Source organism: Macrobrachium rosenbergii, chromosome 17 (assembly GCF_040412425.1).
Source record: "Macrobrachium rosenbergii isolate ZJJX-2024 chromosome 17, ASM4041242v1, whole genome shotgun sequence".
Lineage (NCBI taxonomy): Eukaryota > Metazoa > Arthropoda > Malacostraca > Decapoda > Palaemonidae > Macrobrachium > Macrobrachium rosenbergii.
The window spans coordinates 35,403,265-35,420,764 of NC_089757.1; the positions used below are offsets into that span (position 1 = coordinate 35,403,265).

At 36.9% G+C, this 17,500-nt stretch overlaps 1 long non-coding RNA gene across 2 annotated transcripts in view; it reads left to right on the forward strand.

The window, feature by feature from the left end:
• The window catches only part of LOC136847854 (uncharacterized), a 200,426-nt gene that overhangs the window by 57,418 nt on the left and 125,508 nt on the right, over positions 1 to 17,500 (forward strand). Inside the window, exon 2 of one of the 2 annotated variants that reach the window (XR_010855869.1) lies at positions 2,707 to 2,774. This is a non-coding gene — a long non-coding RNA (uncharacterized lncRNA). Of the gene's footprint in view, positions 1 to 2,706; positions 2,775 to 11,542; positions 11,677 to 17,500 lie in introns of those variants that run through there. The other variant, XR_010855870.1, reaches the window with a different exon arrangement.

The following is a 17,500-nucleotide window of genomic DNA, read 5'->3' on the forward strand; positions in this document are numbered from 1 at the left end:
AATTTCCATTGTTTTGAAGTTGTAAAGTGATAGAAATTCTATTATGTGTTTTATGAATAGATTCCATGCGCCAAGAGGTTAACGTTTTCTTTGAGTAAATTTAAGTTTTATAATTATAGAAAACGTATTTCCTTTTCGTGAATGGTTAACTATACTAAATTAATTCGACGACGAGTACTCGGTGGTAGCTGGAAAAAACATTTTTGTTTTTTAAGCCATATATCAACTTACGCAATTACCATACCAAAGTATTTGCCTCTCTCTCTCTCTCTCTCTCTCTCTCTCTCTCTCTCTCTCTCTCTCTCTCTCTCTCTCTCTCTCTCTCTCTCTCTCTCTCTCTCTCTCTCTCTCTCGTTGAAAGTAGCTTGGCTGAACGTTAGGCCTATTTACACGTCATATCAAATCTTATTGACTGTCAAATCCTCAGGAGCAAAAGCAGTTATACGATGCATTTACAAATTAAAATATTACTTACCCACTTCTAGGTATTACTGCAAGGGAGTCTAATCTAGCTCTCTGAATAGCATATTGCCCTCTTTCGTTACTTTACAGCTAAACCTAATTTTGTTTTAATCTTCCGTGTTGATTTTTGAAGGCAATCTTTAGTCCATCAGGAAGCTCTCGTTTATTTGTCCATCAATATTTATAGTTATGTTGTTGTTATGCTTTATAAACTTTTTAGTTTTTCTACGTTTTCTTTATTACTTTTTAATTCTAGTCGGATAATCTCAAGAGTCCCCTTTACAGTATCTTTGTTTCATCATGGCCGCCTTAGTAAATATTCATCCCGGTTTTAGTGCAGTTATACTTTAGGTGATGTATTGTCAATGGTCGCATTTTCGTATTTCGTTTTAATGTTCTTTATCGTCATGCATATCAGTTACATTCCCACTGACTGTGTGAAATGTTATTGGAATGGAACAGAATATAGAATTTAGGCCAAGCACTGGGACCTATGAGGTCATCCAGCACTGAAAGGGAAATTGAGAGTAGAAAGGTTCGAAAGGTGTAACAGGGAGAAGACCTCGCAGTTGCACTATGAAACAATGGATAGGAGAGGGTAGAAAGAAACTTATAAGAAAGAGAATATGGGCGGAGGTACAGTCAAAGGAGTGAAAGGGGCTGCAGCTAAGGGCCGAAGGCACGCTGCAAAGAATCTTAAGTAATGCTGCAATGCACCGCGTAAGGTGCACTGACAGCACTAACCCCCCTACAGGGGTGAAATGTTGTTGGCTTGTCCTACAAAAGGTTCAGTAGCGTTCATAAGCGTTAATGACACCAAACCCCACAACTGAAAGTTATCAAGTTCATGGAGGTAGTGGTTGAAGACAGTACGACAATTAATTCAGCTGTGGGACCTTCCCATCAATTTTACTAAAAGCCTAAAAAAAAAAAAAATTTTTTTTAAGTAAAAAATCCGCCTAACCGAGGTTTCATCAGTGCAATCAAGTTTTCTGTACAGCCGCTACATCGTATAATCAAGGCCACCGAAAATAGATTTATCGCTCGGCGGTCTCGGCATAATGCTGTATGAGCCGAGGCCCATGAAACTGTAACCACGGCCCGGTGCGGTGGTGGCCTGGCTTATAGCGTTGCCAGAGGCACGATTATTGCTAACTTTAACCTTAAATAATACAAAAAACAACTGAGGCTAGAGTCCTGTTATTTGGCATGTTGGATGACTGGAGGGTGGATGATCAACATACTAATTTGCAGCCATCTAGCCTCAGTAGTTTTGAAGATCTGAGGGCGGACAGAAAAACTGCGGACGGACAGACAAAGCCGGCACAGTAGTTTTCTTTTACAGAAAACTAAAAAACTGCGTAAGTCATAATATCAATTATTATTTTTCTTGATTAAAATCTAGAAATTCCCTTGTTCTTTTCCCTCTTGTTTCTCAATGGACATAATTTTGTAGAGTACGAAAGAAAAATCGTGGTCAGCATACAGTCCGGATTTTAGATATATTAATGTACGTTACTTAGCTACAATGTTACTGGTGAATGGTACGTTTATCGAGTATTAAAAAAGGATGAAACATACGATCTATAAAAAATGCAAGTCATTCCATCTGTGCGGGATACAGGTGTGTGACAAGGGTCCATTATCTTGCGACGCTAACTAATGATGAATTATTTCCATGTGAATAAATTGACTTATCTCCAGTTATCGTGTTTCTGTTATTTTCTATACAAAACTGTTTCATTATTATTAATTCATGTTGTAGTCATGTAATAGGTGAAAGTATTTTATGTTAGTCTTTTAGATCCCCTTTTTAACTTTGATGTAGCAACGCTGGACAGAATATTCTGGCCATGTCGTTTTCGGTCCAGATTAATGTATGAAAGGGATATTTGCATTAAATTAAGATCTGTTTCACTTTCATTTAAAGAAATAACCTACACGAAAATTAAATTCACGATCAAATATAACTTGTACGCTTGTAGGCCTAATTCAGTGGTTCTTAACTTGGGGTACCTGTACCCCCAAGGGGTACGAGACATGATAGCCAGCAAGGTTTGTATCACTAATCCTTTTCATTTGTTTGTATTGTATTTATATTGGATAGGGGTACAAGAAAGTGGTCTGAGGTATCAGGGGATACGGGCACTGCAAAAGGTTAAGTACCACAGGCTTCCTTAATCTCACAATAAAATGCTTGATCAGAGAGACATGAGATTAACCTTCTATCTATTTCTTTCTCAGAGGTATGAAGAGGCCAAATCTACCAGGGACAAGGAGGTGACAACTCTACCATGCTGTTAGAAGATAAGGTAATGTTTATTTGAGCACTGTTTAGTGGTTGAGTATGCTTATAGATATTGCGAGAAGTTCTGGGCATTTGTTCGTATTAAGTAATATTTCTTTGCCTGTACTAAACTAACGAGTTGTTGCGTTATATTAAAGTGTTGAAATATATTAATATAAAAGATAATTGATTAGAATTTCGTTGTATTATGTCTGCCGTTTATAATAATCAACGATTTATCTAACATCATAAGATTGTCGAGTCTACTGCAGATACCCATAAAATGGCAGTTTCTTAGTTTTCTTTATATATCATCGACCGCATTTATAGAAAACTATTATTTACCGTAAACTGATGTAAAACGACATCGCTTCCACCCTTCTATAAAAAAAAATTGTTAGTAACATTTATGCACCTTAAGGATTGCGAATTGGTGTTACGTGAGCATTAAATAATTAATTATTGGAAGACAGATATATAAAATATATACCACTTGAGGACTTTAATAATGAAGTTACTTTGTAAAAATGTTCCTTATTGTATTAACAAATATGCAGATGGAACCTAACAGTGATTCGTGAAATAGATTAGTTATTAAAATTTTAGGCAATGCATTATATAGACGTTCGTTTCCCATTAAATATTCTTAATTAATCTCAAAATTGTCTTTTTTTGGAATCGTGCTTGCAAACGAAGACCTTACGAATTCATACTATATTGACAATGTCTATTCTGGATGAGCATTTAGCTGGTATAATCATCCAGTATTTTTTGTTTTATTTAATGTTAGCTTAGGCTATCTATCCTTTGCAGTATAAAAGAAAGTAATCAAGATGCTTAGGCATGAAAAACAAATTTGTTTCTCTACATCAGTTATTGTGGAGATATGCAAACATGGGATATTAGGTACGGGCATACAAATGTTAGTGGCTACATTTTCATGTTAATTTTGGATATCTAACTCATTGCTTGCTAAGTGTAAACTTTCGCCGAGAAGGTAATAAAGAGTTGCAGCCAAATCAGTCCCCAACTAATTGTTGATTGTTTATATAAAGTAGGCATTAGAACGCAAATATATTACCTACCCATTGTTTTGCAGTATAAACTAAGGTGTCTGAGAGGTTTTATTTCCAAAAGCCCTTCAACAACTTTTTCTTCATCATATATATATATATATATATATATATATATATATATATATATATATATATATATATATGTGTGTGTGTGTGTGTGTGTGTGTGTGTGCGTGTGTGCGTGTGTGCGTGTGTGCGTGTGTGTGCGTGTGTGTGTGTGAAAAGCTTGATTCTGTTCTGAGACGAAAGTATTTGAATGTCAAGCTGAATTCTGTTATTGTTAAAGTGTCAACCTTGCATGTGTTATTTACCCTTTTCTCCAATAAACTTTGGGATTCTCTTTTACTGTATAGTCAGCTGATCAAACTCCTGATTGAAAGAGATCATTTTTCTAAGACGATAAACCAGTACCTTGTTATTTCATTATGGGACAGAGGTTGAGTCAATCTCAAAGAAAAAACTGAGAAAAATGGTAGATATTGCAGTTCTCCTTTGCCTTACTACTGATTTTGCAGACTGCAAATGGGACCTCCTAAATACTCGTGGAAAGCATTGGAGAATCATTCCGAAACTGCAGTAACTTGTGTATTAGTGTCTCACGAGCCCAGTAGGTGGCATATCTGAAGTTCGAAAATTTCGCAGATACTGCAGTTTTCCATTTTAGGGCAGTATTGTTCCACGATGATTTTAGCTTTTATCCTTTACTATACTGATAGGATTATTGGAGTATAAATAAGGGTAGAGGATGCATCTTTACATTTTAGACAGCATTGCTCAAAGTATTGTTCCTTTTTCAAGAAATAGTAATCATGATTTGGACGATCTTCAGAAGACATCTCGTTTGGCCATCTTCCATAAATTCTGTTTCAGTAGGCATTTCAGTTAGCGTTGATAGTGCCAGGGTCTAAGAATAAGTGTTTGTTATAAACTAAGCAGGTCATGACCACTCACAGTTTCACTTTACATTGAAATGACACTGCCAAAAGTACTGTTATGTCTGCATGGCATTATCATTGATGCCGGTAATTTTAGGCAAGGTTGCGACAGGACTAGGAAAAATACCAAAGATTTTTACCAATAAAAGTCACACGTCTCTAGGAAAAATATCACCAGTTTTTATTTAATAAGTAAGGTTCACTGAATAGTTTTGTATTTTCAGTTTTATATAAGTGATCGGCGAATAATGATTGAATTTTTTATCGCTGTATGATTAAACAATCTATAGAAATTGCTTTTAAATCTTGCGGATTCCTTACTCCAAGTTGCTTAATAATTCATCACAGTTTTGTGAACCTAGTTTTAAAGTCATTGTTTTCATGCTGATAAAAATAATTTCTTACTTAGCCATTTGAAAATTTTAGGGACTATGCAGCGTGAAAACACTGATAAGGAACTGTTGTTTTCAAGTTATTCCTTCCTAGGTTTTTGTGACGTTAATCTTCGCTACAATTTTTAAAAAATTGTCAAATTTTCTATTGTTCACATCTGCTAGATATAGCAAGAAATAATTTTTTGTGGTAATTCTCTGTAATCATGCTATTCTATCGGCTCAATTGCAGTACAGTTTTCATGTAGACTACCTGGGTTGAATAGAATCTTGCAACTGGTTGAGTTGTCACTACAATATGGAAATGATTTGCAGTGTTAGCACATATTTTGAGAGGAAACAGAAGAAAAATGGCAGATACTGAAGCAACAATTAAGTATTTTGATATTAATTTTTGTCCATGTATGATAGCACTTTATTTTTTTATAAGTAATTCCCTATATATCTGTCTAGTGAAGTAATTCATCTACAGTAGTATGTCTTAAGGTGTTTTTTCTTATTTATATCGTGGGGGGGGGGAGGCGGGGTAAAAATAGCTTGTTCTTGATTGCCATCGTCTTATGGTTTAAAAAACAAGTTTCAAAGGCTTTGATAGAGAAGGTCATTAAACCATTATCATAATGCTTAGGTTGGATCGTAAATACGTTTTCGTGGCCTGTGAAAATTTATTTTCTCTCTCTCTCTCTCTCTCTCTCTCTCTCTCTCTCTCTCTCTCTCTCTCTCTCTCCATTTTATAAGGAAACATTAACCTTCAATGGAGAGTGTGTTTAGCAACAGGATAGAGTAGGCGGCTCCTGCTTTCGTATCAGCCATATTGGAAAGAGTCTGAACCTTCAAAAAAAAAAATATCAATATTCTGAAACTAACGAAACAAACCCAGCTTCGAGATGGAAGAAATTACTCAGAAACAGCATTTAAGTACAAAACCTGAAAGGCAGCCTCGCATCTGGTAGGCAAAGAGTAATTTAACTCACCTTATCTTGAAAAAAATCAGACCTCTTGTTAGTTGGTTATATACCCGTCCTAGGAAAGGTTGACAGTATGAAGTATCATTAACGTTGGTATCAGAGAAATAAATATGTTTGCTTGGTAACAGTGAGTGTTTATCTTCTCCAGACAGGCTGTTTTTATATCTGTGCGTCTGGGACGATGAATGACAGATTTCATTACCCTACAGCAGTTGATCAATTTCAGGATATTGTTCAACTGGAACCTCAGAAGTTCAAACGAAGATGAAACGCATTACTACCCTAAACATTTCTCCTTGTATTTTATAATTTACTTACATTTTTATCTATTCATTTATTAATTTGTTAATCTATTTTTCTTTTCTAAACACTGATCTCTTCTCTCTGCATTTCCTATTACCTTCTGTTAAGTCTTTCAAATGGACACCATATTCTTTGGGAGCTTGAATTTCAAGTCAGTGGCCCCTGTGGGATTGTCTTATATGAATAGGGTTCATCTTAATAATAATAATAATAATAATAATAATAATAATAATAATAATAATAATAATAATAATAATAACCAAGTCTGAAATTCGTCTGGACATAGTCGGACCACTGGAAATGTTGATAATGAAGAGAGATAGAATTTTAGCTTAATTGGCAAAAGAAGAATATAATTGCTGAAAATCGAAAGCACTGTGTGTAGTAAACAAAGGTAACAGTAAACTTCAACAGTGCACCTCATGCGGTGCACTGTAGGCATTACTTCAGGTTCTTTGCAGCTTCCCTTCCGCCCCTAGCTGCAACCCCCTTTCGTTCCTTTTACTGTACCTCCTTTCATATTCACTTTCTTCCATCTTACTTTCCATCCTCTCCTAACTACTGATTCACAGTGCAACTGCGAGGTTATCCTCCTGTTACACCTCTCAAACCAGTTAATGTCAATTTCCTTTTCAGTGCTGAATGACCTCATAGGTCCCAGTGCCCTAAATTCTATATTCAATTCAGTAAACATGAATAAATAAATGAGAGGCTCTGAAGTTTATTGTAAGGAGAGATCTCTATTATTAAGCTAAATGAAGTTGATTTGAGACTGAGTATAAAAATGATAAGTGATAGCCCAGGGAGATAATACTAGGAGGGATAAATTAATGTCAAAAACATGGACAGGAGAAACTGTAGACCAAAGAAGAACACTGATAAAGATGACGAAAGATAGTGGATAGGAAAACGGACCATTGCATAGAGAGGGAAGGGATCAGATATGCATTGTCATTAGTAAACTTAAAAGAGGTTCGGTGGGATTCTAAGAATTACTTATAAAAAGGAATAAATCCATAGGGTGGAACACTTAAGCAAGATAGAAAAAAGAAATATTGACATATTTGTAATTAATAGAAACATGATATAGTCATATTAACTTGCTTTCAGAAACTAGGCCGATGTAAGGTGGTTCAAATGATGGTATATCACAAGGCAATAAAATCTGAATTTTTTATATTCGGTCAGCTGTTTATTTGTTAAAGCAGAAATTCTTGGTGCATAATGTAAATGATAATGTTCACCGCAGTTTCAAATATGTTTTCTCAGTGACACATTCGGTCTACACCCACCCGCTCTCGCTCTCTCTCTCTCTCTCTCTCTCTCTCTCTCTCTCTCTCTCTCTCTCTCTCACATACGTAGACACTTTCTATATGAATGTGGATGAGTTTTAGTTTTTGAAACTATGGTATATATAATATAAACTGTAGGAAATATAGGTCAAAATATGTAATATATAAACTAGGAAATATAAGTAAAAATATGTAAACGCAGATAATACAGTTGGTAGGAAGTACAACCGAAAATTATTTTTTCGAGTTAATTGTTTGTGTGTGTGTGTGCGTGTACGGATCTTTCCATAGTAACAAAACTCTTTCATATCTGTCAGTTACACGGCGAAGCGAGAGAGAAAGAAAGAAGAAGAAAGAAGAAATAATCGCAGGCCGTTGTGTGGTTGAGGTTGGTGTCGGTGACGGGTCTTGCCCGGGAAATCGGCTTCGGTGCCCATAAATCTCGCCCTAATAATGGGGCGGTCAGACATAAATTTCGTGAAAAAAGAAAAGCAGGGGTTACTCACTCACACACACACACTCATACACTCACACACACACACACACACACACACACACACAAGCCGTTTAGCCTAGTCGCTTGCCACTCGAATCTTGTGTTACCCTGAAAAGAAACTTCCTCTCTATTCTTTCAGTTCATGGGCCTGAAAATCAGCATTGCCTGAAACGTCTCCTTATTTCAGGTTTTTAGAATAGGTTTCAGGATTCTAGACCTATATACATGGTGTCTTAAACCCATAATTTTCAGGGCTCGAGACCAATCGCTATGTGGTCTTAGTCTTATTGGTTTCAAGGCTGTAGACTCATCGATATGGGGTCTTAGACCTCTAGGTTTCAGGGCTCTAGACCAATCGATATAGGGCCTTAGACCTATAGGTTGTTCAAGACACTTGACCAATCAATATAGGGTCTTAGATCTTTGTTTCAGAAAGCTCTAGACCAATCGACGTGGGGTCTGAAACCTTTAAGTTTCAGGGCTTTAGACCAATCGATATGAGGTCTTAGATCTATAGGTTTCAGGGCTCTATAGACCTATTGACATAGAGTCTTAGCTCTTATGTTTCAGGGCTCTAGACCAAGCTATATAGGATCTTAGATTTATGGGTTTCAAGTCTCTAAACCAATCGAAATGGGGTCTTAGACTTATGAGTTTCAGGGCTCAAAACCAATTGAAACGGGATTTAGCCTTACAAAGTCCTGCGATTTGAAATTTCTATTTCCAAGACGCGGAAGCTTATGAGTCCATTCGTTTTCACGAAACCGACGGTTAAAATCCTTTTGATTCCGTCGAAGTGATGCAATCCTAGAGCAAACTTCTACTATTAAGTAAATGTAACAGTTTTGACAGAAATTCTTTCGAGTAGGCCTAAACTTTTGACCCACCTTAACCGCAAGTTCAGTTGCCAGATGCAGTTACCCTGTTTGGTACGTCCTCCTCCGGTTACCTTCACTGTAGGCCTAATGATAAACAGATATGCATCTGTGTCTTTTTTGAAGTGAAAATGCCATACTTTTAAGGCGTTCGAGTTCATGAATAGATGTGTATATGCTTAAAAATATATATGAGGGTGTGAGTTCTGTTTTCCTTCATGTATAAACACCTGCAGAGTATATAATCATACACTCTGCATGTGTATCGAAGGTGGTCAGCCTAAGAATTTTTGTCAAATACTCCACTGGAGTTTCTTCCTGGTTTAACCAACCTTCGAGAACCTACAATTTGTTCCCCCTTTCTTATTTACCTAAATCCCGAAAATGGGGATGACCCCTGAGGAAGGCAGGGGAGGGTGGGGGGTTGTTGGTGGGTTGGAGAAGGGAAGGGGAGAATGGAACCGGTCCTTTTTTGGGGGGCCGGGGAAGGGGATCCATTCTCGTTTTCTTCGTCAACAGCTAAACACGAAACGGGCGGCTGTCATCGATTCTTCGTGGACAGGTATTGTAAGCTGGTTTTAGTCTTCTGCTCGGCGAAGTTGGTAGTGAGAGTTATCAAAGCGTAATAGATCGATTATGTAGGGTGTCGTTTGGGAAAAGGAGAGAGAGAGAGAGAGAGAGAGAGAGAGAGAGAGAGAGAGAGAGAGAGAGAGATAAGGCTGAACTGAAAGAGAGTGCGGGAGGGATAGAGAAGGACGTAAGGATGAAAGAGAAGAGAGGAAAAGAGGGCATAAGACTGAAGAGAGAGAGAGAGAGAGAGAGAGAGAGAGAAGGCTGACAAAAAGAAGGACAAAAGAGAGAGAGGGAGAAAGAGAGAGAAAGCTTGTCTGAGAGAGAGAGAAGGCAAGCTGAAAGACAGAGAGAGAGGCGTCAAGTCTTAAAAGAAAACCGATTGTCATTCGAAATAAAGAGAGAGAGAGAGAGAGAATGCGAGCGAGAATCAAGTGAACAGAGCGAGAAGGCGTCAAGTCTAAAAAAAAAAACCGATTGTCATTCGAAATAGAGAGAGAAGACTTTTGCAGTCGCAGGAGCAGGAGCAGCTGTTAGTGAGGGAAGTCGGTAATGGGAGTGTGTTATTATTTTCTCTCGCTTTCCCTCCTTCCTTTTGGGTGTGAGAAAATTGCTCCCCCCGAAGGAACAAGAACGTGGGCTGTCCAACTCAAAACCTGGGGTGTAGGAGAGGAAAGGATTACGGAGGAGGTGTAGGTGTCATTATTCTCTTGGGCATAAGTCTTTGAGTTTGTTTGTGTATGTGTATATGTATGTATATATATATAATATATATATATATATATATATATATATAATATATATATATATATATATATATATATATATACCTACTAGGAAAATAAATCAGTTCTAAGTATCCATTATCACGACAGTTTTCCCTTTCAAAATTTGCTACAGTTCGCCATACTATAATCTCGGAAGGTAGCAGTCTCCAATTAACAGGTAATAGTGGTTTATGGCTCAAAATACCTGTAGCAAATAATGTCAGCCGAGCAGAAAAATAATTCCGCTGTATAAAAAAGTGTCTGGAGATTAAGGTACAATTACCGGACACAAACCATTCTTTCGTGAAGGTATGTGAGAGTTTTCTGAGAATTTATTAAAGGTAAACAGAACAAGCCGGTTGCTACGGATAGCAGATAGGCCTAGGTGCGTATTTGTTCAGTTACCCCAGTGCAATAACAACTTGCTAAGCCAGTGTCCTCGTTTATTGCAATGTTATACTTCCTTGCACGGGCGATACTTTTTGCAAGTCAATTCCTGTAAATGTCTGCTGGTAGTAAAATTAGCCTCTGGCCCAGAATGATATATCATACGCTCCTCCCATCTCGCTAATTTGCATTTTAGTACTACCTTGCTCAGAAAATGTCTTTTAGCTAATGATTTTCGTAAATCCTTTGAGATCCGTTCATTAAACTACCCTTGATTTAAAAATAACATCAATCTTCTCTTTATTCATGCCGATAATGACGTCCTTAGCCCGACGGACATAAAAAAAAAAAGAGGAAAGAAAGACACCGAGCAACATTAAACTGACCGCGAGTAGCAGCCAGCAGCCTGCCTGCGCGCGCACCGGAGCCGACGCCATCTTGCTTCTGCAACCACGAGCCGCGGGTAAAAGTGTTTACAGTTGCGTATTATTTGCTGTGGGTCTCATGCGCGCCCGTTTAGCCTTCTTGGGTTTCGTTCCTGCCCTCCGTAGCTCTTCACGCTTTTCCCCGAGGAATATTCTGCGATGTTTTACGACATTTTGCGCGAAATGGGCGGCCGACTTCGGCGGTGACGGAACGGCGGAAAGAAAGATTATTTCAAAAAATCGCTTGTTTATGTGCCTGTATGTTTGTGTGTGTATGTGTCATCTGTCACATTGCACGTTTTGCAAGCAGCGCCTTCATCGATGTCGATGGGGAAAAGGAGCCTTTGGTGGTTGGTCGAGCCTTGAAAATTAATAAAATGAAATAAGACAAAGACAAATATCTTAGCATCCGTACGAGAGAATCTTCTAAATCTAACTAAGGTAGGTTTGTATTGATTTGGATTAATTCAAAGAGGTTTTTTTCTTTTTCTTTTAGGCTTTGCGCATGTTTGCTTCGATTGAAAAATTGCGCTTTTTGTGTGTTTGTTTTTTAGGAGATGCAGTTGTTACTTGCTGGTCTGTATTGCATAAAACTGTGCGTATATATGTATATATATATATATATATATATATATATATATATATATATATATATATATCTGTATATTTGTATATACAGTATATAAAAATATATAGTATATATATATATATATATATATATATATATAGTATATATATATATATATATATATATACATGCAGATACCGGATACCTTTTTCGGTCTGAATGAGCAATATTTCAGTACTTTGCACGATTTTTATCAGGTCTATCAAGTAGTTTTTTTTAATCAAAATTTTTGTATACCGTCGAGTTCATTACTTTGTTACACAGAAAAAAGTATTATATGCACATATGTATGTGTATATACATACACACAAACACACACACACACACATATATATATATATATATATATATATATATATATATATATATACATATATATATATATATATATATATATATGTGTGTGTGTGTGTCAATAATATGTGTGTGTGTGTGTGTATGTAAGGGTTCCAGAGAAGAATCAAAACGATGGTCACTGATACATTTATGTTCAAAGTGCTGAATCATGAATTTTTTCGCAGCACAGGCAACATCAACTGACATAAGCTGCTTGATTACACCTACACATGAGGCTTATCAGCAGCACGTTGAACCCCCCATACATATAGTGCACCATTTACCTCTTATCTTGCACTCACTCTTATGGGTCTTGTATTTCAAATCCTGTATTGTAAGGCCTTTCCTTCGAATATATTTATCTTGTACTTTGTAGGTCTTCCTCTACTTAATCGAACGTTCTTCATCTACTGAGTTGCTTCAGTTCTCTCCACATGAACATGCCATCTCAGATGTTGATCCATCCTTTCACCAACTCTAACCTTTTTACTTAATTTTTTTTAAGTATCTGCTCATTTCTCACCTTTTTATCGGTTTTCAGGTCACATGGACTAATAAACATTCATCTCAACAGCTTCAATTTTTTTTATTCAATTTTACAATCCCCACTTCACTTCCATAGAGGAGAATGGGCTATGTAACCCTTCTCATTCAATATCATCGACACCTCTTCAGTACTTCTACCATCAATGTTAAAAAAATACAATTCAATTCCTTTTGGATTTCATTTACCTTGATAGATATACTCTTGCTCACATTAAACTCAACTTCCCCCTCTTGCAAACGCTTAAAACACTTGTGTCAGACCCACCTTTACCCCTAGCCAATTTATATATATGTATTTCTATAATTATATTCATACATATATACAATATATATATTGTATATATGTATGTATCGGGACAGGCCTAGGAGAGCTGTTAATCAGCTCAGTGGTCTGAATAAACTAAGTATGTAACTTTATATATATATACATATATATATGTGTGTATATATATATATATATATATATATATTTATATATATATATATATATATATATATATATATATATATATATATATATATATATATATATATGACTTTTTATCACATCACCGTGATTCATATACAGTCAGTATGCTACAAACGTCCTTTAATATCAATTCGCTCTACCTCGAAATAATATATTTTCATATATGGCCGTGTGGTTTAAGGCGTCCACTGTAGTCCTGAGTTCTTGTCCTTCGCTGGCTCGAGCCCACGGGACGACGAACTTATTATCAACTAAAAAATTCCCCTTCGGTAACATATATGAAAATATAGTATTTCCGAGGAGTAGAGCCAAGTGGATATTAAGGACGTTTGTAGCTTACTGATTATAATATATATATATATATATATATATATATATATATATATATATATATATATATATATATATATATACTGTATATATAAATATATACACACACTTGTATATTCACAAATATCAAGCCACAAATACCATAATATCCAAGTGCACTATTCACTGAATAACACTAAGGAATTATAAGTGATAAATGCTTCGTCATCGATAACCGGATGGTCAAATTCACTGACTATTGCTGTTTCTAAACCAGGCAACGTTTTGAATCCTTTCGGTGACGAAGCACTTATTAGTCATAATTCCAGCAGACAAGGTGCCCTGGGTAGAGTAGAACTGGACCCCTGGAAACTATATTACTGTATATGTACTGTATATGTATATACTGTATATGTACTATATATATATATATATATATATATATATATATATATATATAAGCTAAATATTTCACTCAAAGTTGCCAATTGTGACAGGTACCTTTTCTTCAACTGTGAACTGTGGAGTGTCTCACAATCTTCCATCATCATTATCATACACATCATGTCTCTGTGTCATCCAAACTGCTCATTTTCCATGTTTTGTCCGTTACATCAACTAGCAATTACCAACGGTCTTCAGCCCTTTTATTTCTGAAAGTCTTTGGAAGAAGACTTTTATTTCTGAAAGTCTTTGGAAGAAGATCTCTTGTTTCTGAAAGTCTTTTGAAGAAGATCTTTTGTCTCTGAAAGTCTTTGAAGAAGACCTTTTATTTCTGAAAGTCTTTGAACGAAGACCTTTTATTTCTGGAATTCTTTGGAAGACCTTTTATTTCTGGAATTCTTTGGAAGAAGACTTTTTATTTCTGAAAGTCTTGGGAAGAAGGCCTTTTATTTCTGAAAGTCTTTAGAAGAAGACCTTTCGTTTCTGAAAGTCTTTGGAAGAAGGCCTTTTATTTCTGAAAGGCTTTGGAAGAAGACCTTTTATTTCTGGAAATCTTTGAGAGAAAACCTTTTATATCTGAAAGTCTTTCGAACACTGAACCAAGTAATTTTTCCTAAGACCATTTTAAGTGGTCTTGCCTTATCCCGAGAGTAAGACCTTAATATTTTCAGCATTTTAAAATATCGATAATTTTCTTTTGCTTGACATTCAAGAATCTACCGTATAATATTTCTCTTGTATTTATATTTCCAAATCGAAGTCCTATTCAAACTTTTACAAAGATTGTATCTATCAAAAAGTATTGTGACAGAATTTACTATAATGATTTATTGTTTTAGCAGATGACGATGATGAGTAATTGATAATGAAAAAAATTGCTTTTACTTACCATTAGGTAACATTGCTTTCCAGGGATAATCTTAATAACTACTTATCTTTTTAGTACTGTGTTTAAAATTCTCTCTCTCTCTCTCTCTCTCTCTCTCTCTCTCTCTCTCTTTGAGATATTTTTGTCTCAAGCAATTTTCCTCTCTCTCTCTCTCTCTCTCTCTCTCTCTCTCTCTCTCTCTCTCTCTCTCTCTCTCTCAGTTTGAGATATTTTGTCTCAAGCAATTTTCACTCTCTCTCTCTCTCTCTCTCTCTCTCTCTCTCTCTCTCTCTCTCTCTCAGTTTTAGCTATTTTGGCTCAAGTAATTTCAACCAATTGTGAAGCTTGAGTATTTTCATCATTTTTCGCAAATAAATTTCTCACAGTTGTTACAACATTCCGGGCAACGCTTTTCAGAGAAAAGGGTTTCCTATGACTCTCTCTCTCTCTCTCTCTCTCTCTCTCTCTCTCTCTCTCTCTCTCTCATCTGCTCCGGCTGCTGTCTTTGTTTTGACTTTTTACGACTTCTCGGAGTTCCGCTTCTTTTGTGTCTTTCTGTTCCTCCGAAAGACTTTTATTTTGAAGGGCTTTTCCTTTTAAGGACTTTTTTCCCTGAAGGAGTTTTCCTTTGAAGGATTTTTCCTCCCAAGGGCTTTTCCCCCCGAAGGACTTTTCTTTCGAAAGACTTTTCCTTTGAAGGACTTTCCCTCAAAGGACTTTTCCCCCGAAGGACTTTTCTTTTGAAGGACTTTTCTTTTGAAGGACTTTTCTTTTGAAGCACTTTTCTCCTAAAGGACTTTTCCCCTGAAGGACTTTTCCCCTAAAGGACTTTTCCCCTAAAGGAATTTTCCCCCTGAAAGATCTTTTCCTCTGGAAGACTTTGCCACCGAAGGACTGTAGGTAACAGTTATATATATCTCAAAAACGAAAAGGTGGGCTGTTTGAGTATTAGTTGACCTAAGCAGTGAATGGGGTCTTTGATAGTTAGATCACTGTGGTGGATTGAGAAGGGCATTGCTCTCAACTATATACAAAAAGATCATACATATATAAATATATATATACATATTCATGCATATATATGCAAATATATACATATACACATATATAAGTATGTATATGTATATCTATCTCTTTTGTAAACCAAACAATAACTCTCTGAGGTTATTCAGCATATATAAGTATGTATATGTATATCTATCTCTTTTGTAAACCAAACAATAACTCTCTGAGGTTATTCAGCAATACCCTTTGGCACATTAGACCAACCAGAGATTCTGCAACGTAAATGTTTTTCACAATAGATCTCTCTCTCTCTCTCTCTCTCTCTCTCTCTCTCTCTCTCTCTCTCTCTCTCTCTCTCTCTCTCAATGTGAACGAAGGCATTAAATCTAAGATTATCTTATCACTCCATCTTAACGGCAGGCATAAATTTCCCCGCTCGATCTCTGGGGCATTTCCGATTCCCTTGCGTTACCTTCAATAATTTTGCCATCGTATAAATTGGAGGAGGAGCAGCGTATTTTGTAGCTCAATCTTCCTTACGGACTTTGATCAGCAGCAGGAGAAGATACAGGACAGATTGATCAGCAACAGAAGATACAGAACAGACTGGTCAGCAGCAGGAGAAGATACAGAACAGACTGATCAGCAGCAGAACAAGATACAGAACAGACTGATCAGCAGCAGAAGAAGATACAGAACAGACTGATCAGCAGCAGAAGAAGATACAGAACAGACTGATCAGCAGCAGAAGAAGATACAGAACAGACTGATCAGCATCAGGAGAAGATACAGAACAGATTAATCAGCAGCAGAAGAGGATAGATAGACTGATCAGCAGCAGGAGAATATACAGGGCAGACTGATCAGCAGCAGGAAAAGATACAGGACAGACTGATCAGCAGCAGGAGAAGATACAGAACAGATTGATCAGCAGCAGGAGAAGACAGAACATAATGATCGGAAGCAGAGAAAGGAGAGAATAGGTAGATTGATCAACAGCCAATTGGTCTGTAGAGGAGGATAGAGAAGAGACAGACTGACTAGCAGCGGAGGAGAGAGAATGGAGAAATTGATCTGCACCAGAGGATAGAGAAGAGAGACTGATCAGCAGCAGAAGAGGATAGAGAGGAGAGACTGATCAGCAGCAGAAGAGGATAGAGAAGAGAGAGACTGATCAGCAGCAGAAGAGGATAGAGAGGAGAGACTGATCAGCAGCAGAAGAGGATAGAGAAGAGAGAGACTGATCAGCAGCAGAAGATGATAGAGAAGAGAGAGACTGATCAACAGCAGAAGAGGATAGAGAAGAGAGAGACTGATCAACAGCAGAAGAGGATAGAGAGGAGAGACTGATCAGCAGCAGAAGAGGATAGAGAAGAGAGACTGATCAACAGCAGAAGAGGATAGAGAAGAGAGAGACTGGTCAGCAGCAGAAGAGGATAGAGAAGAGAGACTGATCAGCAGCAGAGGATAGAGAACAGAAAGTCTGATCAACAGCAGAAGAGGATAGAGAATAGAAAGACTGGTCAGCAGAAGGAGAGGATAGAGAACAGAGATTGTTCAGCAGCAGTAGAGAATAGAGAACTGAGAGTTTGATCAGCAGAAGAGAATAGAGAACTGAGAGAGAGAGAGAGAGAGAGAGAGAGAGACTGGAGCGAGGTGA